This window comes from Bos indicus x Bos taurus, chromosome 6 (genome assembly GCF_003369695.1).
Source record: "Bos indicus x Bos taurus breed Angus x Brahman F1 hybrid chromosome 6, Bos_hybrid_MaternalHap_v2.0, whole genome shotgun sequence".
In the NCBI taxonomy this organism is placed as follows: Eukaryota; Metazoa; Chordata; class Mammalia; order Artiodactyla; family Bovidae; genus Bos; species Bos indicus x Bos taurus.
In genome coordinates, this window is record NC_040081.1 from 76,996,327 (window position 1) to 77,022,428 (window position 26,102).

At 33.8% G+C, this 26,102-nt stretch overlaps 1 protein-coding gene across 23 annotated transcripts in view; it reads left to right on the forward strand.

The window, feature by feature from the left end:
- ADGRL3 (adhesion G protein-coupled receptor L3) overlaps positions 1-26,102 on the forward strand; it is a 945,175-nt gene that overhangs the window by 203,533 nt on the left and 715,540 nt on the right. For all 23 annotated transcript variants that reach the window (XM_027544604.1, XM_027544589.1, XM_027544593.1 and 20 more), the window contains exon 2: positions 13,726-13,795. The gene's annotated coding sequence lies outside the window, so the exon portion shown is untranslated. The remainder of the gene's footprint in view (positions 1-13,725; positions 13,796-26,102) is intronic.

The window sequence follows — 26,102 nt, forward strand, 5'->3', positions numbered from 1 at the left end:
ACTTTATTTTTTAAGAGGAAAATACAAAATTTTTGAACAGTTAGTATTAATATTTCCTGTATGTTTTGCCTCCTGAAAGCATAATTTACAGTAAATTGATTGTATTCAGTAACAGTGGAGACTAAAGTCAATTTCAAGTAAATTTTAAAAGCTCAATATTTAATTCAGTGATTTTCTTTGTGTTATAGTCTTTGATTTGTTAATCTGAAAAGTGCTGTTTTGGTTTGATCAACCTTGCTTTTTAAAGATTTGTGTTGATTGTTTGCAAGCAACATGTATTACTTTTAAAAGATCTGTGAATAAATATGCTTTCTGCCTGTTTCCTCCCAAAATCTCAACTAATTAAAAAAAAAAAATTGCCTGGACAATATTTAGAAGAAGTGATATGAATTTCCCCCTTCATGGGTATGTGGTATTTAAATAACTTAAAATGTGGGTTTATATGCTCTTCTTTTGATATACATAATACATATAAATAAATTAGATATACTTAAAATCATGTCTTGAAAAGGCATGGACAAAACACACTTATGTATATACATATCCTTTAAACTTTATCAAGGGTGTTAACTTTTAATTGTATTTAATACCAGCATAGTTTGACCTTACTGAATTGAACATGAATAAAAATGCAGTTGTATAGAGTCTGGTTTGGATATTGTGTTCTTTGCAGAGAAAAACTTCCGAAAATTGGAAGCAACCCCCACCTGATAAAAATGGCAAAACTCCGAATGTTTGATACTTTGAATAAAACCATTTCCAAACTTCTTTGTGGGTAGATTTCAGTTTTCTTTAGAGCTTTAGGTGTTTGTGCGGGTGGTTAGTCTGTCAGTGTCATAGTGCTGCCTCTACTTCTGATTTCTACTTAATAGACCCTATAGAAAATAAACAATAAGAGTTGACTGAAGGCCTCTCTGTGAGTCAAGCTCATTGGGTTTTAGTGCACTGTATTTTCTTTTTACACCATATTTCATGATTAAGGACTGTGTGTTAGATTGATCCGATTTCCAGATGGTAGAGTCTCAGATAAGGAACTTATTGCAGTGGCATATAATGTATATCACTTTAAAGATCTCAGTGCTCAAAATTTTCTGCTTGAAATCTTACACAAAGTGAAGAATAAAGCTATAGGCAGTGTAAGAATGGAACAGGAAAAAAAAAAAAAGGAGAAAGCAGAGCAGTGTGGTACAATGGAAATCTGATATTTGATATGTTAGCTAATCTCTTTTGGTCCTGCAGCCAGATTTTTCTCTTTTTTTCTCTTGTGAGAAGCATTTCTTTATTTCTTTCTTTCTGCTTTTTGATCCCATACTCTGCCCCTTGCACAGTTGGAATGTCCCCAAAAGACTTTGGCAGAGGTCACTTCTCAGAGCTTTTTAAACTTTAGTTAGAATACATTTATTGATTTTTTTAATGACCAGTGGAATGAGAATTTTTGGAAAAAGCTCATCTGAGATTCAATGTCTGACTTGGCAGTCCGAACTCTTTTAAACCTTTGAGAACACTTCATTAGATGCCAGGTCTTCATCGTTAGTAAAACTCTGTGAGGATTCTGGCATATTGGATTTTCCTTGGGATTGGTATCAGCTGACAATTTGGCCTTACAGACATTGGAGAAAAAAATCATTTTTCTGGAGCTGACTGTCAGAAACTGCATAAGTATGTGAAGTTCAGTAACACTTTTTAAAAAAATTCAATCATGTGCCTGTTGACATTATTTCGTAGAAAGAGTTGACACGATAACTTGTTCTTAGACTCTTTTCCTTATTTATAATCATTTGAAATTAAGCTATTTTGTTTGTCTAAATTAGCCATAAAGGGAAAGTACATTTTTGTCAACCGAAAACCTGGTAACTAAGAATAGGATAATGCTTAAAGGAAAATATCTTTTTATATTTCAGCATTTCTGCTTCAGTGTACTTTAAAGATTTTTGTTAAATTTTTCAACATAAGATAAAACATGACAAAATTTTCTACATCCATATTTCTGAGATAATTCTCATATGAATCCATGAGTGTACTAGCTACTTTATTCAAGTTAATACCATTCTAACACTCATGCTTCATGTTAGGCTCTAGTGTCTGCTTGACTGGTATCAAAGGCAATGAGATGTATTGATTGGAGGGTATTTAAATAATATACATTGAGGGTTGATTATTATGCATTTTATTTAAATGTTATTTGGAGATCATTTAAATAGGAAATATCTGTAATATATTCAAAATGAATGAATTCATATGCAACCATTCAAAATTACCTATAAAGAATAAGGTGACTATTTTTTTTTTGTAATCCACCTTCAAAAGGATGCATTATGAGCTTTAAAATGTATATTCAAAGAAGCAGTGGCAATCAGTATCACTTTATTGAGGTATGTATTTTGAAAATTAATTCTGTATAATTTAGGAATCATAGTTTCATATTTTAAAAAGAATTCTGAGACCACATTTTTTCTAACTCCTGTATTTAGAAGAAAACATTTATTATTCAAAGTTTGATATTATATATTGCTACTGAAGTTGAAACAAATGGACATGGATCTAAATAATCCTCTTTTAAGAAAAATTCTTGGATAATCAATTATTGTATATTTCATTACTAATAATGCAAACTGTTCAAATTATTTTGCACTGCTCTGTTAGAAACCATATAAATATATATATTTTTAACAGCTGATACTTCATGATATCAGTAATGAAGTGGATTTTAGTGTATTCTACCAGAAAACAATTATTTAAAAGTATATAGAGTAGGCACTTTTTACTATAAATGACAGAAGCGAGATAACGCCTATTATTATAGAACTTGCAAATTATGACTAGGAAGCAAATATGTGTTATGGTTAAAACATAACCATTTTTGAGGGTTAGAAAGAGATTAAATTGGATGATTGTTTTTTATATTGATAACTTGAAAGCTATTTCTCAAGCAGAGAATGCAAAGAACATTCATTGCTTAGGAAATAATCTTCCTAGAACACCACCAACTCTTCTTAGGGTTAGAGCAATGGGCTGCTGACTACTTGTAATGCAGAAATGTTAAAAGGAAAGCAGAAAACCCTTCAGACATCAGCCATTAATCCATCTTCCCTACACAGAGTTTCTATTATGAACTGAGTCCTTTAAAGTATTGGTTCTAACCTTCAATAGTCACATCTGTTGTATATTTTACCAACTTTTCTCCCATCATGGGAACTTTCTCATTTTTCCTGTAAGCAATAGAGTGCTTGAACTCCTTTTGATGGTGAATTATTCACAGCAGGTCATATTTTCTTCCTTATGCCATAGGTTGATAGCTGCAGAGTTCCTTACATAGGAACAAGCTAAAGCATCTGTGACTCAGTGCTAGGCCAAGCCCTAAGAAGGAGGTACCTGTGGGTGTGAAAACTTGGGTGAGATTAATATTCTTGCCTTTTAGTATCATAATCAAGGCCAAAAGAATACAGTGAAAGCAGACCCCTGAAGGAATTGCCAGTCAAATGCAATGCCTTAACCAAGATGAGAGTTTCGGTATTATATATGCCATGAACTTTTAATTATCAGGAAATTACCATTTCTGTGGGGCAGAAACAATCTTTGTGTGTAATTGAATTACAAAGTAAAAGGCCTGTTCTTTGGTTTTGATTTTAATAAATAAAAACTTTAATAAATGCTGGGGAGGGTGTGGAGAAAAGGGAACCCTCTTACACTTTTGGTGGGAATGCAAACTAGTACAGCCACTATGGAGAACAGTGTGGAGATTCCTTAAAAAACTGGAACTAGAACTGCCTTATGATCCAGCAATCCCACTGCTGGGCATACACATTGAGGAAACCAGAATTGGAAGAGACACGTGTACCCCAATGTTCATCGCAGCACTGTTTATAATAGCTAGGATATGGAAGCAACCTAGATGTCCATCAGCAGCTGAATGGATAAGAAAGCAGTGGTACATATATACAATGGAGTATTACTCAGCCATTAAAAAGAATACATTTGAATCAGTTCTAATGAGGTGGATGAAACTGGAGCCTATTATACAGAGTGAAGTAAGCCAGAAAGAAAAACATCAATACAGTATACTAACGCATATATATGGAATTTAGAAAGATGGTAACAATAACCCTGTATACGAGACAGCAAAAGAGACACTGATGTATAGAACAGTCTTTTGGACTCTGTGGGAGAGGGAGAGGGTGGGATGATTTGGGAGAATGGCACTGAAATACGTATAATATCATATATGAAACGAGTCACCAGCCCAGGTTCGATTGCACGATACTGGATGCTTGGGGCACTGGGACGACCCAGAGGGATGGTATGGGGAGGGAGGAGGGAAGAGGGTTCAGGATGGGGAACACATGTATACCTGTGGCAGATTCATTTCGATATTTGGCAAAACCAATAGAATATTGTAAAGTTTAAAACTCAAAAAAAAAAAAAAAAAAAAGACACCAAGATCAACATGCAAAAAAAAAAAAAAACAAAAACCTGTTCTCTGTAAGAACTTCATATACACTGTTCTATTCCTTGATATTAACCACAGAGACTGGGTATACAGTGGACACAGATGAAGAGCTTTTCCCTTTCCTTCCATGTGTCTATTGACCCTATATTCTTCTACTTTATTTTATCTAACAATCCTATTAAAAATGCACTGGTCATAACAAACACCCTCTTCCAACAACACAAGAGAAGACTCTATACATGGACATCACCAGATGGTCAACACCAAAATCAGATTGATTATATTCTTTGCAGCCAAAGATGGAGAAGATCTATATAGTCAGCAAAAACAAGACCAGGAGCTGACTGTGGCTCAGACCATCAACTGCTTATTGCCAAATTCAGACTTAAATTGAAAAAAATAGGGAAAACCACTACACCATTCAGGTATGGCCTAAATCTAATCCCTTATGATTATACAGTGAAAGTGAGAAATAGATTTAAGGGCCTAGATCTGATAGACAGAGTGCCTGATGAACTATGGAATGAGGTTCGTGACATTGTACAGGAGACAGGGATCAAGACCATTCCCATAGAAAAGAAATGCAAAAAAGCAAAATGGCTGTCTGGGGAGGCCTTACAAATAGCTGTGAAAAGAAGAGAAGCAAAAAGCAAAGGAGAAAGGAAAGATATAAACATCTGAATGCAGTGTTCCAAAGAATAGCAAGAAGAGATAAGAAAGCCTTCTTAGGCAATCAATGCAAAGAAATAGAGGAAAACAACAGAATGGTAAAGACTAGAGATCTCTTCAAGAAAATCAGAGATACCAAAGGAACATTTCATGCAAAGATGGGCTCGATAAAGGACAGAAATGGTATGGACCTAACAGAAGCAGAAGATATTAAGAAGAGATGGCACGAATACACAGAAGAACTGTACAAAAAAGATCTTCATGACCCAGATAATCATGATGGTGTGATCACTGACTTAGAGCCAGACATCCTGGAACGTGAAGTCAAGTGGGCCTTAGAAAGCATCATTACGAACAAAGCTAGTGGAGGTGATGGAATTTCAGTTGAGCTATACCAAATCCTGAAAGATGATGCTCTGAAAGTGCTGCACTCAATATGCCAGCAAATTTGGAAAACTCAGCAGTGGCCACAGGACTGGAAAAGGTCAGTTCATTCCAATCCCAAAGAAAGGCAATGCCAAAGAATGCTCAAACTACTGCACAATTGCAGTCATCTCACACACTAGTAAAGTAATGCTCAAAATTCTCCAAGCCAGGCTTCAGCAATATGTGAACCGTGAACTTCCTGATATTCAAGCTGGTTTTAGAAAAGGCAGAGGAACCAGAGATCAAATTGCCAACATCCGCTGGATCATAGAAAAAGCAAGAGAGTTCCAGAAAAACATCTATTTCTGTTTATTGACTATGCCAAAGCCTTTAACTGTGTGGATCACAATAAACTGTGGACAATTCTGAAAGAGATGGGAATACCAGACCACCTGACCTGCCTCTTGAGAAACCTATATTCAGGTCAGGAAGCAACAGTTAGAACTGCACATGGAAGAACAGACTGGTTCCAAATAGGAAAAGGAGTTCGTCAAGGCTGTATATTGTCACCCTGTTTATTTAACTTATTACAGAGTACATCATGAGAAATGCTGGACTGGAAGAAACACAAGCTGGAATCAAGATTGCTGGGAGAAATATCAATAACCTCAGATATGCAGATGACACAACCCTTATGGCAGAAAGTGAAGAGGAACTCAAAAGCCTCTTGATGAAAGTGAAAGTGGAGAGTGAAAAAGTTGGCTTAAAGCTCAACATTCAGAAAATGAAGATCATGGCATCCGGTCCCACCACTTCATGGGAAATAGATAGAGAAACAGTGGAAACAGTGTCAGACTTTATTTTTCTGGGCTCCAAAATCACTGCAGATGGTGACTGCAGCCATGAAATTAAAAGACGCTTGGAAGGAAAGTTATGACCAACCTAGATAGCATATTCAAAAGCAGAGACATTACTTTGCCAACAAAGGTTCGTCTAGTCAAGGCTATGGTTTTTCCTGTGGTCATGTATGGATGTGAGAGTTGGACTGTGAAGAAGGCTGAGTGCCGAAGAATTAATGCTTTTGAACTGTGGTATTGGTGAAGACTCTTGAGAGTCCTTTGGACTGCAAGGAGATCCAACCAGTCCATTTTGAAGGAGATCAGCCCTGGGATTTCTTTGGAAGCAATGATGCTAAAGCTGTAACTCCAGTACTTTGGCCACCTCATGCGAAGAGTTGACTCATTGGAAAAGACTCTGATGCTGGGAGGGATTGGGGGCAGGAGGAGAAGGGGATGACAGAGGATGAGATGGCTGCATGGCATCACTGACTCGATGGATGTGAGTCTGAGTGAACTCTGGGAGTTGGTGAGGGACAGGGAGGCCTGGCGTGCTGCGATTCATGGGGTCGCAAAGAGTCGGACATGACTGAGCGACTGATCTGATCTGATTCTTTATATGTAGGCAACCAATGTATTTTTCACCATAATATTTCTTCCCTTGTCTTGTTTTAGTTATACTTTACTTTTTATTAATCTAAAGAAAATGTGAGAAATTCAGTATTTGACCAGTTAAAGTGTTGGATAATATATTGATCTTTGAAGATTATTGTCTATTTTGCATTATCTGTGTACTTTTCCCCTAATAAACTAAGAGTTGTCATATACTGTATATAATTTATACCCTTTGTAGGTCTGTTGACTGTTCCAAAAAATATGTTATATTTTTATTGATGGGGAAGAAGTTTATGACTAATTTATTCTAATTTATTAAAATTGAAGACACTTTAGGTCTTAAAAGACATGGATTTTTTTGTAACATAAAATATATAATTAGTGGGAGTGTGTTCATCTTAACGTTGGTGTTTGGTCAACATTATCCCTTCTTTCCTTTATTATTCTCTCATTTTTGTTAACTTTGCATTTAGTTTGCTCTTCTTGTCAGCTTAGTTATTGGTTTGGAAACTTCTTTTGTAATATAGGTGTTTAAAACTATATATTTGCTTTTAAGCAGTACTTTAGCTGCAATCCATAAACTTTGTCATGTCGTGTTTTAGTTTTTCATAGTTGAAAATATTTTTAAATTTCTCTTGTGATTTATTCTTTGATGCACTGGATATTTAGAAAAATTTTTAAAATTTCCAAATATCAGGGATTTTCCAAACTTCTTTCTTTTTGATTTTGATTTTAATTTTGTTTTGGTTTGACAAATGACTTTGTATACTTTTCTGTTCTTTTAAATTAGGAAAGAGATGGTAAAATTCCCAGATATAAATGCCACAGCATCCCTACTGTTCTTACCAAAAGTAGAATAGTTTTTCTGGCTTAAGCACTTAATCTGTTGTATAACTAGTCACTTTCCATGCTCCTGAAATAGCTAATTTTTGACAGTGTTGTCTAGTTTTATAATTGATTTAGAAGTCTGCCTTAAGACACTCTCCTTTATATGCGCTAAGTCACTTCAGTTGGGTCTGACTCGGTGTGACCCTATGTATAGTAGCCCACCAGGCTCCTCTGTCCATGGCGTTCTCCAGGCAAGAACACTGGAGTGGGTTGCCATTTCCTGTGTCAGGGGATCTTCCTCACCCAGGGATGGAACCCATGTCTCTTATGTCTCCTGCATTGGCAGGTGGGTTCTTTACTACTAGCACCACCTAGGATTTCTCCTTTTGACAATGGCATACATTCGTGAGTCCTTAAACTATCATGTGTGAAAAATATGGTGCATTTAGAACTAAAGTTTGTACTGTCAGTTTCAAATGCACCATGTTTAGAGATGTGTTTGTACCCGAAGTATTCAGGCTAAATTCATGGGGTTTACATTAACAAGGTACTCTATCTTAGCTGCATTCTGTCTGAGGAGCCAGCCAGCCAGCAACCCAAGCTGGCTGATGGGAAAATTCTATTTAATGGTATAGACAGTGTCAAAAAGACTCTATGGAAAATAATAGGGACATTTTTGGATTATTGAGGAAAATGAGACCTTAGATTATTCTGGCAGATAGATTTAAGAGAGGAATAGATGGTAATCCAAGAATATCAAGGCCTATTGCAGTATGACAGGAGGGGCCAGTGGTAACAATATGTAATAACAGGTGGCCAAACTAAGTGTCCACTGCTTTGGATTCCTATTTTGGCACTTTTACTTGATAGCCATGATAATCTTTATGAGTTGCCTTTTCTAATCTGTAAAATAGGAATTTTTTTTTTTTTTTTTGTCTCTGCCTGCTTCACATGGCTGGGATGATTATGATACTGGAAACAGAGGTGAAAAACAAATCTAAAGACTGCACAGAGAGAATAATATAGTGGTGCATAGTAACACTCATCCATAAGGACTTAAAGTAGAAAATATTTGAAGATAACTCATAGACTAGTAGATTGAGAGATGAAAGATGGTAGTTGAAAAAATGATTTGAATAATATGATCTTATAGAGGTAGAATGTCAATAGTGTTGTTACTGTATCTATTTATAAAGCTTTATCTTTTATTTTCTTAACTTTCAAACAATTTGAAGTGATAGATATGAAGACTATACACTTCCTTTTACAGTAAGATAATAAATTGTGGTACCCAGTGTTTATTTATTTAATTTAAAAATGAATTGAGCTCTAACTCATAGATAAAAATTTGCCTTATGATAATTTGATTCATTGTATTTTTATATGAATCTAAGTTCTCATTAATCTTTTAAAAATATCTGTCCTGTTAGGCTGCAGATCATCTATTAATTGACATTAAAATGATCTTTTAATTATATGTTTGTGCATGTCACTTCTTTATCACTTCATGAACCTTTCCTGGGCAGTTGAGCAGGAGTTGTCAAATACTTTTGAATTAATGCCACACAAGGATATGGTGGCATTATAAAAAAATGTTATTTCATCTTAATTCCAGACTGATTTTTACTGAGATTTCCTGGGGAATCTCATTTAAGTATCAGAATATGAAGGTATCTTCTAATAGTCATGAATCCTAGGAAATTCTGAGATGACTATTTCCTGAAAAATTCACTTAAGGAAGCTTGTTTTCTGTCTTCCATTGTAAATGTGCTCTTAACATATATGGACAGTAATAATCAGTATTAATGCTATTTGAGCAGCTTGAGGGTTTAGACTCTGAATCTGGAATATTTGTGATCAAATTCTAATTTTACCATTCAGTGTCTCAGAATATTTATTTGTAAAATAAAGAAGATAACATTTATACCAACCTCAGAAAATTTTTCTAAAGATTAAGCAGAATATAAAATTTTACAGTATTTAAATATTTTTAAGTTCACTGAGAATATTAATTGTTCAGAAAATAATGTTTAAAGTTTAAAAATATTTTCAAAATGTCTTAAGAATATAAAGTCAAACTTACTCTCTTCCCCTTCCTCTCTTTTTCTCATTTTGTTCTTAGTTCCCATTGAGAACCAAGTCTAAACTCTGTAAGTGATATTTTTGTCTGTTTGGTTCATTTCTGAATCCATAGTACCTAGATCAGTGCCTTGACACAGGGTAAATAACTTAATTGCGTTTGGAAGAAAGGAAGGAAAAAAGGGAGAAACGAAAGAAGCTAGTCTATTTTTTAAACTTGCTATCTCAGGATCAGAAGATTTATCTTTAACTTTCATGTCTTTATCTTGGGTTTTTTTAAATTAGAGACTCAAACTTTATTGTTATGTTATTTTCCAATTTGATATATATGTGTTTATTTACATTTTATCAAGAGCAGGGTCTAATTTAACTTTATTTTTTAATTTAAGCACTCTAGTATTCATATCAGAGAAGGCAATGGCACCCCACTCCAGTACTCTTGCCTGGAAAACCCCATGGACAGAGAAGCCTGGTAGGCTTCAGTCCATAGGGTCGTGAAGAGTCGGACACGACTGAGCGACTTCACTTTCACTTTTCACTTTCATGCATTGGAGAAGGAAATGGCAACCCACTCCAGTGTTCTTGCCTGGAGAATCCCAGGGACGGGGGAGCCTGGTGGGCTGCCGTCTATGTGGTCGCACAGAGTTGGACACGACTGAAGCGACTTAGTAGCAGCAGCAGCAGTATGCATATCCAAAGTACTTCATCTAACTAACTCTTACAACTGACATTCAGTTTCAATAATTGATCATGAATTAGTTTTTATATAACTTTTATTTTTGGATAGGGAAAGTTTTCATTTTTAATAATGTTTTCTGGTGAACACTATAGAATTCCTATTTTAATGCTATCATATTTGCAAAATATTTAATTTAAAAATATACCTTCTTTTGACAGAAAAGAAAGACCCCAAAACAAATAGAACTGACTCCAAAAGTATATTTTTAAAGTAAATATTTTGCAAATTTGATAGCATTAAAATAGGAATTTGATGTTCATCAGAAAATATTATTAAAATTAGTGAAACGACAGGCCACAAATAGAAGGTATTTTTACCACTTAACCAAGAAAAGATTACTTTCAGAATTAGTATATAACCCTAAAAGTCAAAAGGGAAAGACAAAGGAAAGTTTATGGAAGTCATGAGTAGATACTTTATTAAATGTGAAAGGGCAATGAAATATTGCAGTGATACTCAGTTAATTGTATTTGTATAAATTTTGAACAGTAGTGAAAACATGTCAGTATAAATACATTGAACTGTTATATCCTCCTGTGAGTGTTTTCCTTCAAAGTAATCACTTTGATCAAAAATAATTCTAGCAACTCTTCTTTTAAAAATCCCTTTTAGACATGTTTACTAATTAGAAAGAAATTCAGCCTTATTGCTCTATACTGATAGAACAGTGTTATTTGGTGTGGTATCTCTGTTTGCTTTTCTAGTCCCTTTGTCAGGTCTGTTTGTTTTGCTCCTTTGGTTTTTGTCTTATTACAGCAAAGATTTCAAATGATGGACTAAAGGGTTTAAACCAACAGAGAAGTTACAGCTCAGTTGCAGCTCAAGCAGACAGAACTTTTGTTCAAGAGACCCTGCCAAGACATGGGAGCAGTCCAACCCTGAAGGAGTCATAAAGATCTCTCTTGGCTTCCTTTTTCATACTTCAATCTCATTTTCTCGGTTGTGCACTGTGTAAAACGGGACTTGTACCCATCACCAGTCAGGAAAGGGAGTGCAAATGGGTATATGTATGACTGACTGACAGTTGGCAAGCTTCCCTGGTAGCTCAGAGGTTAAAGCGTCTGCCTGCAATGCGGGAGACCAGGGTTCTATCCCTGAGTTGAGAAGATCCCCTGGAGAAGGAAATGGCAACCCACTCTAGTACTCTTGCCTGGAAAGTCCCATGGATGGAGGAGCGTGGTAGGCTAAGAGTCGAACACAACTGAGCGACTTCACTTTTCACTTTCTGTTGTGTAAGTCTTCTCAAAATTCAGTCTGTTATAATCAGATGTATGTATGTATATAAAAAGGAGCCTGGTAGGCTACAGTCCATGGGGTCGCAAAGAGTCGGACATGACTGAGCAACTTCACTTCAATGGGCTCTTAGCTGCCTAAGGTTACTTGAGGAAGCACCGGTAGTTTGTATCTACTGTGTGCCTCAGGCCCAAATTCAATAGTTGGAAAAGTCTCTGTGGGTTTTTTTTTTTTTTTTTTTTGCAGCATTATCTGTGAGCTCTCCTGGGTGTGTCTGGGATGGGTTTTAAAGATCAGCTTGCAATCCTTTTCAGCTAGGCCACTCCTTGTTGCTCATGCCTAACATGAGTTGATGTTAATTGAAGAAAACAGCCAGTCCCATTGCTTTAATGTTTTTAAATCCTGAAATAAAATATAGTGCTTCTATTAGTGACTATTTTCCACTGGCTTTTTTCATATATATCTGATGGTAATCAATAATGTCTGTAAATAAAAACTCAATTTTTATTTTATGCTAATGGCTTTCTGCCTATAACTAATTCTTAATCCATTTGAGGGACAAGATACTAGAATAGATAATAGATTTTGTCATTGTTTTGGCATGTACATGATTACTTAACCTCTGCTAATAGCACAATACTAACAGCATAAAGAATACCAAATATTGTAATAATTGATATAGGTGATGCTTGTATAAAGCATTAAATGGACTCACTGTAAAGTTCAGAAATTAAACTTGTTGCATGACAGTGAAAACACTGAAATACGAAAGAAAATAACCTTGGAGGACATTATTCCTTTTAAAAATTTATGTGTGTGTGTGTTTATATTATTTCTTTTTTGATAAAATGTCTGACATTGATAGTACTTTAATAATAAGATAAATAGGAGAAACTATAGTAATTTAGAGAAAATAAAGACTAAAATTTGCCATTTAAGGAAACTTTAATGTTATTGTTTATTACTTCATAATATTCTTAAAGCCTGAATTTCTCTGAATTATTATAATCACATTCTGTGTGTGCTGTGCTGTGCTAAGTCAATTCAGTCATGTCCTACTCTTTGCAACCCTATGAACTGTAGCCCATAGGCTCCTCTCTCTGTGGGATTCTCCAGGCAAGAATAGTGGAGTAGATTGCCCTGCACTTCTTCCTTCTTCCCAACCCAGGGATCAAACCCTCATCTGTTATGTCTTCTGCATTGACAGGTGAGTTCTTTACCACTAGCACCACCTGGAGAATCCCAGAGACGGGGGAGCCTGGTGGGCTGTCGTCTATGTGGTCACACAGAGTTGGACAGGACTGAAGGGACTTAGCAGCAGCAGCAGCACCACCACCACCAGCACCACCTGGGAAGCCCCTAAACACTATCTATTTATTCATAAATACACAGAGCATGTATATTTTGGGGGCTTGTGTGTATATGTATGATAGAGTAGCAAGATATACTAAGGCCTTCCTCCAGTATTTTCTCACAATAGTTCTAGTAATAAATGTGATTAAACATATCCCAGGATCTTAGCTAAAAGTCCCTATGGCAAGAAGTAAGAAAGTTTCTTGGAAATCTCAAAATTTATTTTAAAACCCTGTGTGTTCATTTAATTAGGAAAATATTTAAGCTCCATACCTATCAAATTCATTCACTTTTCCCACTGAACATTATAGTAAATTAGATGGTAAAGGAAGATAAATCACATGTGAATTGAATTTTGTTTTTATATGTGGTTCTGCTTCTCTGGACAGAGAAGCCTGGAGGGCTTGACATGACTTTGTGACTAGCTGCTATACCCTAACCTTTGTTGGAGAAATACATTTGACAAACGATAAGAAATACATGTCTACTCAAATAGTCCTACACCTATAACTATAAAGTGTATATTTTTTCTCATCATCTAATTAATTTTTTTTTTACAGAAATGTTTAAGTGTTCAGTAAATCGGAGGAAAAAAAACATGGAGTTTTAGCAACTGAAGCGCAAATTAAGGTAATTATTAGATTATTGCTGCCAATCATGATTGTTAGTAATTTCAAAGTATATTTACTATATTCAAGTTAGAATATGCTTTTATGTGTTTCACTGAAAGTTGAACATATTGTTTGATGGGCTACTGAAATGCAATTTTACATAGTTTTGGAAAATAAATTGACTGCTTGTGAACAAATATGTAAATAATATACTACAAAGTACTTGTTGTTGTGAAGAATTATACTCTAAATATTTGAACACTAATGGGCTGCTAAAAATAATTTCAGCAGTGTTCTACTTTTGAAAAGCATATGGCTATCTTACACTCCTATGTAATATTGGATAACTATACAGATTTTTTTAAAAAATTAGTACATGTATATGACAATTCATGAAAGTCACTTTTGCTTAATTCGTTCTATTTGCTCTCAATTACCTATCCATGATGGTGAAAATGTATATTAGGAAATAAAATGTATGGATCTTATAGATCAGACTATTTAATGTAAAGCACATTCTTTTCAAAAGTAATGTTTTTATTTATCATAAATATATGTATGCAGTTGAACATAAGAGCCTTTAAGGTGTATGACAGTAGGCCAGTACATGTAGTTTGTTTTGCAGCAAATCATTTGAAGACAAAATAATCAATGGTAAAATTGGAATATCCTTTCTTCTTGAAGTTACTAAAGTTAAACTCCTTAAAGTGATTTTGAAATTTCTAAAATGTACACTATTATAAACATGCAGCTTGAAAGTAGAAATATTAACTTTATTTTCTTTATAAAATCATATTAATCTAATTTTGAATTGAGGATATAATTGGTATGTATTATAAATCATTATAAGCCTGTCTTCAAAGATTCTGTATTTTGCTTTTTAGTCTAAGAAGAATATTGAGTGACCTAAGACTATAAAAGTATCGCACTCACCTTTGTAGATATAAATTTTCCCATTGATTTTGTTTCTTATAGATATTTTGTTTCAGTTTCTTTGTCACTGTTCTCTTCTGCCCGTTCCTTTACAAATGCAAGCAAATAACATTATCCCTCTTTTCCAGAATAGATATGATTTAATCTACTAGCTTATCTATACATTGACATATAAATTTCACAGAAGTTCTTTTATTGACTTGAGTAAAGTGGTTTTTCCAGCACTTAGTGAAAGAAATAAATTTTAAAACAGTCTGAATCATTTTTTAAAAAATTAATCCAAGATAAACTTAGATGTGCTTGCTATAGAGAAATTAAGGCTAATGAGAAAGACATGAAGGTCTATAGAAGTGATTATATATATTTTAAAAGCATCAGTAGCAAACTGCTAAGGACACAGACATGGGAGAGCTTACTTTTGCTGGAGGCCCTTAAAACCTTCATGCATGCTGTGAAATTCACTGAGAGGGGTTGCTGATACAGAGAAAGGGAGGCCATGTGGGAGACCATGCATTCCAGATCAACACAATACCTTTTGAAGGGGTGCATAAAGGAGAAAGGGATGGCCATTGAAGGACTGAGGGATTACACATGTGGCAGTACTATGTTAAGAGATGAGTCTGGAAAAGTAGATTTGGAGCAGCTCATATAATATATCGTGTTTACCAGACGAAAGCTTAATTTTCCATCTTAGCTGTCTCTAGAGTGCTTAAGTATCCATAAGGTTGTGAGGAAAAATTTTCAGAATCTCTCCTGATGCCTATTTTCGTTAAGAAATATAAGAAACAGCAAAAACCTTATAATATTTAATATCATGATTGCTACTGGCCCCCAAAATATGAAATTTCTGGAAAAGTTTTGAAATTTTTACAGTATTAAATAGTAGACAGTATTTGCTTCCTGGTTTTTTAATTGACCTATAATACATATACCATAGGTTCATCCTTTTAAAGTGTATAATTCTGTGATTTTTAGTGTATTTGCAGAGTTGTGTACCTGTCACCGCTATCTAATCTAGAAAAAGTTTCTCATTCCTAAAAGAAACATTGTACCCATAAGCAGTTACTCCCATTCTTCTCTCATCTCATCTGCAGGAAGCCATTAACATATCTTCTGCTTCTATGGATTTACCAAATAAAGGGAAGCATACAATATTTTTGTATCTGCTCTTTTCACTTAACATAATGTTTTCAAGTTTCAAGTCTTGTGTAAATTAGGACAATTATTTTATGCATGGATAATAGTAATGAAATCACATTTTGTTTATCCATTTATCAGTTGACGGACCTTGGGTTCATTAACACTTTCTGGCTATTATCAATAATGATGCTATGAACATATATGTCCGAGTTTTTGCATAGACATAATCGGACACGACTGAAGTGACTTAGCAGCAGTAGCAGCAGCATGTATTACTTTCTCTTGGGTGGATAGGTGGGGTGGAATGGTAACTGTATGTTTCACCTTTTGAGGAACTTCCAAATTGCTTTCCAAAGCAATTGGAAGGATTTTACATTCCCACCAAAATTATGTATGTTCTAATTTCATCATATTCTTGCCAAAAGTTTTTATTGTCATTTTGATTACAGCCATTCTAATGGATGTCAAGTGGCATCTCATTGGATTTTGATGGCAGTTGTATTTTTAAGAGTATTTTAGTATACTGCTGTTACAAGTGTTTTGATAAGTGTGTTAAGTAGAATCATTGTCTATTTTCAAGTAGACTGATTCTCATATTTAGACAATAGTCTTTACAAAAGTAAAAGTGAGAGTCACTCAGTCATGTCCAACCCCTTGCGACTCCATGGGCTATAGAGTCTGCGGAATTCTCCAGGCAAGAATATTGGAGTGGGTAGACTTTCCCTTCTCTAGGGGATCATCCCAACCCATGGATCAAACCCAGGTCTCCCACATTGTAAATGAATTCTTTACCAGGTGAGCTACAAGGGAAGCCCAAGAATACTGGACTGGGTAGCCTATCCCTTTTCTAGTGGCTCTTCCTGACCCAGAAATAGAACCGGAGTCTCCTGCATTGCAGGTGATTCTTTACCATCAGAGCCATCAGGGAAATTTGAGTTAAACTTATAAAGGTTATTTGATTAATCCCATGCATAAATTAACAACAAATGGTATAGCTGGCATTTTCTCTATTTTTATTAAAATATATTTTCAGATTCATTATAAGCATTGATAATCACCATAAATTTATTCAGGGTATCAAAAACAACATAATCTCTTATATGTGATTAAACTTGGCCTAAAAGCGTATTTGTCTTGAGGTATAGGTTAGTGACAGTACACAGCATCATTAATACCAAGATTTTAATAATATCTGGAACACAACTGCACCCCTTTCTGGGTTTTTCAGCAATGTTTGAAGTCATGCTCAATCTAGCCATTTACAAATTTTCACTAAATTTATGATAAATGTTTGGAAGTTGTATTTGAGATTTCCTGCAGGGAAGGAATGAAATCATTGGAGAAACCATAGTTCTTCCTGCTGTGGTAAAGATGGTTGAAATCACACAAGATAAATTACATGGCAACAAATAAAATTATGTTACTTTATCACTAAATATTCTTAGAAAATTACATGAGAAACATTGCTTTAACCAGAAAAAAAAAGTAATTGTAGAACAAATTATGTAGTATGAGAGATTTGTTTTGCCTTTGGACAAAACCTGTTTTTCCAATATCAATCAGTTTATGATATTTGCTAGATTGCTTGTTAAATTCATATTTATTGATACATAATTATGTATATTAAACATATTCTTTTTAATGTACAATTATATTTTGATGCAGAAAATTGTGTTAGAATGTACCACCAAAATCCAGATGTAGACTATATCCTTCACCACAGGTTCTCTTGTGCCTGTTTGTAGTCATTCCCTCCTGCCAGTATCATTCCTGGGAATCTCTAGATTCTTCTTTAGTAATGAAATACAACAAAACAAACAATAACCCGAGAGGAAGCTGACTGAAGAAGATGCTGATTAAGTTTTGAAGAAGGATTCTATATATGACCTTCAAGGTGTTACTTATCTTCTCTCTGCTTCAGTTTCTTTATTAGAAATATGGAGTTAACAACATCATCTACCACATATCATTTAGAGTAGAGCTAGGTATATTTAAACACTTCTGGACACTCATGTTTTTTTTAAAATTAACTATAATTTTTTGAATCTTGTACGAAAGATTTATTGGAGTATATTTTCCACCGTAAATGACTTCTTAGTATCAATTCAGTCACAAAGAATCAAATCACATTTTTCAAAATAATACAAGTAATTCAGAACCATGATGATCACACAAGTTTTGGTTAATGGTTCCATTCTTCCAATTCCTTAGGCACAGATGCTAAGAGTGACTCTTGAATTTTCTTTCAATTGCATTGCATATCCATCAGCATCTTTTGTTGGGCTACTGAGTACCTCTTTTGCTACTACCTTCATCCAATCACAATCCACTTGACTGGAGAATTGCAGCAGTCTCCTGTTTTTCTTGCCTCACTGTTTTCTCTCTACAACACTCAGTCTTTCTTGCTCTACCTTCAACCTTATCTAAACTCCAACTGCCCTGACACCATTTTCATTCACTGACCACAGGAGCCCTCTCTACCAAGGAGCCTTATCCCAAGATATCCCATGGCTTATTTCCTAGGCTTCAGATACCCTCTTCTCATGGCAGCCTTCCTTGAACAACCTATTTAATATTGAAACTGTCTGGGGGCATACCCCACCCTCCTCTCTTGCTTTCTTTTTCTCCAGATCATATAATACCACATTACACACAATTCTGTTTATTGTCTCATCCTATTAGTCAATATATTTGAAATATTTCCTCTTTATAGCATTCTTTTAATTTTTACTTTAATGTGTCTTTTATATTGTTACACTGGCCTTGCTCATGACTTTGAATATTAGAAAATTAATTCTGGAGGCATGCAGTGTGGGGGATTGTCTGACTTGAGGCAGGAGAATTATCTGGGAAATATTTGCAATATCTCATGTAAGAGATAATAAAGATTTGATTTAAGGTGACAACACTGGGGATTGAGTAGTAATAATGCATTTGAGACTCTGTATTTAAAGAAAATTGACAAGTAATAGTGACTGATTATATTTGATTAGTGAGAGTTGAAATCTCAGTGGGACAAATCTCAAGAAGCTTGAAACTGATGTCTCCATGGATGGTGGCACCATTTACTGAGCTTTAGGGAGCAGGGTTCTAGAGAACCCTGTATGTTTCTTATAGAAAAACAATTATCTTCATAGGAATAATAGAGTTTGTTTTTTTACAGAAATTATTTCCAAAGCTAGATGTTAATTTTTATATCTAGGTAGGAATGATCTCTGAAAATAGAACACTTTTAACTGAAGGTCATTTCATTAATTGTCTCAAATTATTTACCCACTTGTTTATAGAAATTAAGAAAAAAATGTTTTTGTATGCTCTGAAAGTACATTTTTTAATTTCAAAACCACAGTCAGAAAGTGTAAGATGTATAAACTGGCCATGGGCAGAGTAAAAACACATTAATTATTCAGACAGTCATCCTTACTTATTCCATTCTTGGAGATATAGTGGCTGTCAGAATCTGTCAGCTGTATAGTTAGTACCCTTCAGAATTTACATGCATAAATGGTGACCTTTGGAAATTTGCATAAAGATAAGTCTGGCATTGGAATGATAGCTGCCAGTCAGTTTTGCAAGGCAAAAGTTGTCAGCCACCATTTAAACGACAAAATGGGCAATGAAGCAGGGATAGCAAATGGAGTATATACAAAAACAGCAATTATACCTATTTGACCAAAACAAAAATATAACTTGGTTATAACTAGAGCTTTATGAAGTTAAAAAAGTTATAACCAATTACTAGATATCTTTGGAACAGTATTTTTGCTTTTCTCACAACATATTCAAAGTTTTGTTTTATAATATCAGAATTTAAAAATTTAATTATTTAATATGTTTACTAGATTTTGTATTATAAAATCAGTGTATAATTATTATAGACAATTTAGAAATATTGCAAAGAAAGCTTATAATTATCTATAGCCTCACATTCAGAGAAAGCCATAGTTAATGCTTTAGTGTTAATTCTTATCCTTTTAAATAGATAAATATACACATATATATTTATTTATTTAAATAGATAAGCATATTCATAGCCTCATAAATGGGCAAGGACTTTCTTACTGTCATTATACTATATTTTATTCATCATAAATATGACAGATAAACATGTATAAATCCTTTGATACATAGTGATTATTTTTTGAATAGATTTTTAGTGGTGGAATTATTTGATTTAATTTATGACTCTCTTTAAAACTTTTGATGTATATTAAAATTTCCTTACAGAAAGTCAATTTATTGAAATACCTTCTCCCTTTAATCATTTTCAGATGTTATATTTTAAATGTCTGATTAAAGATTGCCATTTAGGGAATGTTGTACTAAAATCAAAATCTATGTAAGGCATAAAATCATTTTCAACTAAAAGTATCTTTTCTTTTATTATTGTTACTAATTTCAATTTCTATGTTTCTATATATGCATGTCACTTACTACTTAACACACTCATCACCCTAAACCTGAAACATTCATATTTCAGAACAGTGCTGAATACCTAAACCAAAGTAAAAAATGAGAAACAAAATTTAAAAAATTTGTGCATTCAAAAGAATTATATATAAATCATGTGATTTATAGAATGTATAGAATATTGAGATTTGTCCCACTGAGACTTCAACTCTCACTAATCAAATACAACCAGTCACTAAGACTTGTCAGTTTTACCCTTTAAATACAGAGTCTTAAATGCAGTACTGTCACTCAGTCCCCAGTGTTGTCACCTTACACTAAATCTTTTTTATCCCTTACATGGGATATTGCAAATATTTCCCAGATAGTTCTCCTGCCTCAAGTCACACAATCCCCTACACTGCCTGCATAATTTATGGCGTTGAAAATATTGTGGTGGTTCAAAAAAGACTGGTCATTTCTGCCTGAATTAGAGATATTATGTGGAGTATAGAGAGGACTGCTCTATAATATGAATATTTATAAGTTGGAAGGAATGGAATTTTTGTTTTGTGCCATAGTGAAAAACTAAAAATAGTTTACTACTGACGATTTTTATTTATTTTTTGCAGGAGAGGGATTTTTAAATAATTTTTAAATTGAGTATATACATTTAAAATGTTTTCCTAAGTACATGTATTTCAAATTATGAAGTAATTTGAAAATACTGGAGGAATTTTATCAAATGTGTACACCCATGAAACTGTGACTGTTATTTGTCTGTCTTTATATCTGTCTATATATCTGACTATGTATCTATGCTTATAGTATTTGTTTTGTTTTCTACATTCTATTCTGAGATTTAAGACTTGTATAGAACTATGTTTTTATCACTATAAGTAGGATACAAAATAGTTATAGCACCTAAAAGTTTCTCCTTGCTGCCCATTTTTAGTCATTTTCTGCCTGTGTCTCTAATCTATAGCAACCACTATTATGTTCTTCATTCCTACATTTTTAGGTTTTTTAGAATACCATATAAATGAATCATACAATAAGCAGCCTTTTGAAACTGACTTCTTTCACACATCATAATGCCTTTGAGATTCATCCTTGTTTTTGAGTATATCAACAATTCATATGTTCTTTATTGTTGGCAGTATTCCAATCTATAGATGACTCACAGTTCATTTATCCATCTGTTCCCTTGTTGAAGATATTTGTGTTGTTCGTAGTTTTTGGTGAAATTAAAATTCCTGTAAAAATTCATATGTATGTGTGTGTGCATAAATTTTCATTTCTTTAGTATAAATACCTAAGGATTGTAGTGTTGTGTCATGGTAAGTGTATATATTATTTTTTTTATTGTTTCTGTTTTGTATTTCCAAGTTTATTTTCTTCCTGTTGCTGTTTTATTTGTATCTTATGTGACGTTGTTATATAAATTGGTGCTATGCAAAGATTTTAATATTCAAGTGCTAAGTTAACCTGTTATTTTTTAATGCTAACTTCAAGACCTGCTTTTCTTTATCTCTGATTTTAAATAGAAAAAATTCTATCATCCAAGTGGAAAATGCTGCTTTCATGATATTTCCTTCCATAATATTTTTCACTTTTCTTTAGGATATGTCTTGTTTCCTTTAGTAATTGATCCCCAAACAATTAACCATAGGAACTGCAGTTTAACTGTTTATCCACTAGGTACAATATTAGCTTGTATTCTAATTAAGCAAATTAGTTTTATTCTAACTAAAGCACTTTTTACATAGAAAAGATCCTCACTGAAAAAAAAATACAATATATTTTAACAAATTTGGTCATTTAGCATTCAAGACTTAAGAAGTGAAAATTTTTAAAAAACCACATATAAAACTTTAGAAATACTAAAAGCTAAATGTTAATCTGTTTATCAAGTATGAGGCATGAATAGCCATTGAAAGTCATCATAAAAAATCTTGTAAATGTAGCAGTCTATTATATCTCAGAGTAAAGTTTCCATATGTACCTAAGAGTCTCTGAATTATACGTAGTTTAGAAATGTGGTTCCCATTAGGAACACCTCTGAATCAGGTTCTGTTCCCTCTAGGCTTGGTCTTGCCATTAACTTGCTATGAGACTCAGGGCACATCATATAATCTCTCTGGATTATAGTATTCTCCTTTGTCCAATTAGTGAGGGTAGTGCTAGATTATCCATAAAGGACCTTCTTGCTCTTAAAAAAAAAAAAAAAAATAGGATGCTGCAATTCTGTAGTGATCTTGGGTCATTGAGAAGAAAAGTTAGTTTGTGTGTGTTTAATATACTTTGTCAAAGGCAAGGATATATACAGTATGTTGTAAAAAACTTAAAAATATGTATAACTTTGAAAAACAGTTTTGGTACTTGGAAGAAATCCACTAACCTAGGAACCTTGACTATTATCAAATCATTAATTTTCTTACTATTTTTCAAAAGTTAAGTAATTTTAAAAATTCTAGAATTTGTTTTAAGTATTTACTTGAGTAAATATAAATTGATAACTCCTTTTTTAGTACAATAGAGCCTTATTGAAAATAGCATTTAATCATTTTTTCCCAGAATTTCTGTCAATACAAATTTATTGAATTAGTACCTCTCCTTAATTATGAAACATAGACTTCATAATGATTTCTCAAATTTTTTTCAGAGTAAATATGAGGTTTTTTTTTTAAACAGAATTTTCACTTATATAATCACAAGGAAAGGGGACTGATTAAAAACATCATCTTTGGTTACATTTACTTAATGCTGGGTAACTACTACCTCATTAAGTAAAATATTTCAAATGCTGAAGAATGTCATTGTGAATCTTGAAGAGGAATAAAGGTTAAAATATTAAATTTGTTTTTAAAAAATTATTTAGTGGGTATTATGTTAATATCTGGGATACTTAAGACCTCTGGTGTGGTCTATAGGGATTGTGCTGTCCTTGTCCTGACACAGAGAAAATCACAACTCTAGCAGGGGATAAAGGATCATGTAAAACTAGCTACATTATAATGTCCTAAATACTATAATAGAAACATGAGAAAAAGGACATAATTAATTCTGAATAAAAGGCCTTAGGAAAGCTTTGCAAATTGCTAGCATATGGGAAGGATTTTACTTTCTGAGAACAGAGAATGGACATTCTAAAAGAACAGATATTCTTTATAAAATACTGTATTCATTAGAAAATAGTGAATATTCTATTTGAGGGACTGTAGGTTTCCTCAGTGATGGAGTATTAGGTAAAGATACCTGAGGAAATTTAAGAATAATAAGAGATCCTTTTGATATGATTATATATTAAGTAGAGAACTATATAGCTATATTGTCATGCTTTTTTTTTTTTAAGAACAACATCTCTTGAAAGTGTTCGAGTTGCATTAAAGGTGGGATATAACCATCAGATAAGAAACATTAACTAGAGGGCTAGAACTGATAGCTATTGTCTTCTGTAAGCTGATCGGAAACACTAGTGTTTTTAGCATTGATGAATTCCAAGTGCTTAACTTCCTCCCCTGTATTTTTATATAAACCTTCGACATATATACCTTTAGAACATACTTAGTTGAGGGGGACTACAGTTTTTCTTCTTTAAAACATTATAAATTTTACACATAAATAAAAATTTCTTTCATATCTTTCCAATTCATCTCACGTACATTATATACATTTTGTTCTTGAGTCCTAAAATGTGTTAGTGGAGGAGAATTTAATTCTTTAAGAAAAAAGAATAAAGAAATTGAATTTCTTGGTTTGGCTTAGTGTTGCCTTCAATGTTCTGAGAACAATAATGCAATTAGATAAAATGTTTATCTACAAAATTTAATTCCTGGGGAGTAGCTTCTCAAATTGCCTGTTACAAGTGTAATGGAAGCAAGCAGTTGTTTGCTGGCTTTGTTGCCAAAAATTGTGAATGGCTAGATTTTTATAAAACGTGGTGGTAATGCATATATAATCATGTAAACTCTCCATTGTCAATTTGAATGAAGAAACTGAATTTTGTAGACAAACAGTTTTTGTTATATTGTCTCAGTGTTCTCAGCCATGAGTGAAGAAATCTTTGATGTTATTAATTATTCCACAAATGAAGTTCTTAATAGAGTTCTTTTTCATTTCAATTTAATTTCATCCTTGATTAAATACACTGAATTAGTACTATTTTGGATTGTTATTTTATGGATAATCTAGTAATAAGTAGTTGAAAAGGAAAGTTTGATATTTATTCTGGGAATATGTAAATATCCAAAGAAAACAAATGCTTCTTATCATTATACCTCTATCAATAAATATTGTAGCAGTAATTCCCTCCCATTAGCAGCTAATGATGACATAGCTGAATATATTTTAATTGGCATGAACTTCCATATAATGGACTTCCCCACTGGCTCAGAGGGTAAAAGCATCTGCCTACAATGCGGGAGACCTGGGTTCGATCCCTGGATTGGGAAGATCCCCTGGAGAAGGAAATGGCAACCCACTCCAGTATTCTTGCCTGGAAAATCCCATGGACCGAGGAGCCTGGCAGGCTATGGTCCATGGGGTCGCAAAGAGTTGGACACGACTGAGCGACTTTACTTCACTTCACTTCCATATAATGATAAGGAATAAATTTAATAGAAAACAATTTGGAAAACATTGATACGGAGGGGAATAGCCCAACCATTCATTTAGAAAGAGTGACAGACACAGTGAAAGTTGCTCAGTTTCCCCGACTCTTTGAGACCCCATGGGCTATACACTTCATGGAATTCTCCAGGCCAGAATACTGTGGTGGATAGCCTTTCCCTTCTCCAGGGAATATTCCCAACCCAGGGATTGAACCCAGGTCTCCCACATTACCACATTACCAGAGGATTCTTTGCCAGCTGAGAGACAAAGGAAATGCTTAGAAAGGGTAGCACTGTTTTTAGTCCCATCTTTAAGATTATCCCACCTTGCTGCTGCTGCTGCTAAGTCGCTTCAGTCGTGTCCAACTCTGTGCGACCCCATAGACAGCAGCCCACCAGACTCCCCCGTCCCTGGGCTAATGCTAACAGATCAACAAGGAATGAGCTAATGGAATGTCCAACAAACTGTATTCATCATAAATTGAAGACAACATCTGAACTGAGATCATTTCCAAATTGCACTTACTATAGCTTTTGTTACCTAAAGGGGAAAGGATGTGTTTCTGAAGTGCTATTATGTGTGTTTTTACTCAAATGCTTGATACATTTCCTGTACATACATGATGCCCACTGATAAAATTCTTTTAACTTTAATTACAGCAGAAAATAAACATCTAGCATAGTTTAAATTAATGAAATAATATTAGATTTTGTTATGATTATGTGTATTTGTCTTTAATATATTTAGAATGTAAACTCAAAGTTCTGGTCCATTTCTGCCATTAATGATGATAACGTCTTAAGTTTTATTTATGTATTGCTATCTTTCATAATGTCATAGATCAACAAAAATTGGGTACTCAGAAACTTTTTAAAGAACGTATATATATCAAGTTATATTAAAACACATTTCTTTTTTTGCCATTTAAAAATTTTATTTAATTTTATTGAAGGATAACTGCTTTACATAATTTTGTTGTTTTCTGTCAAACCTCAACATCAATCAATCATAGGTATACAAATACGCCCTCCCTTTTGAACCTCCCTCCCATCTCCCTGCCCATCCCACCTCTCTAGGTTGATGTAGAGCCCCTGTTTGAGTTTCCTGAGCCATACAGCAAATTCCCATGGGCTATCTATTTTACATATGGTATATAAGTTTCCGTGTTACTCTTTCCATACATCTTACCCTCTCTTCCCCTCTCCCCATGTCTGTAAGTCAATTCTCAGTGTCTGTTTCTCCATTGTCAC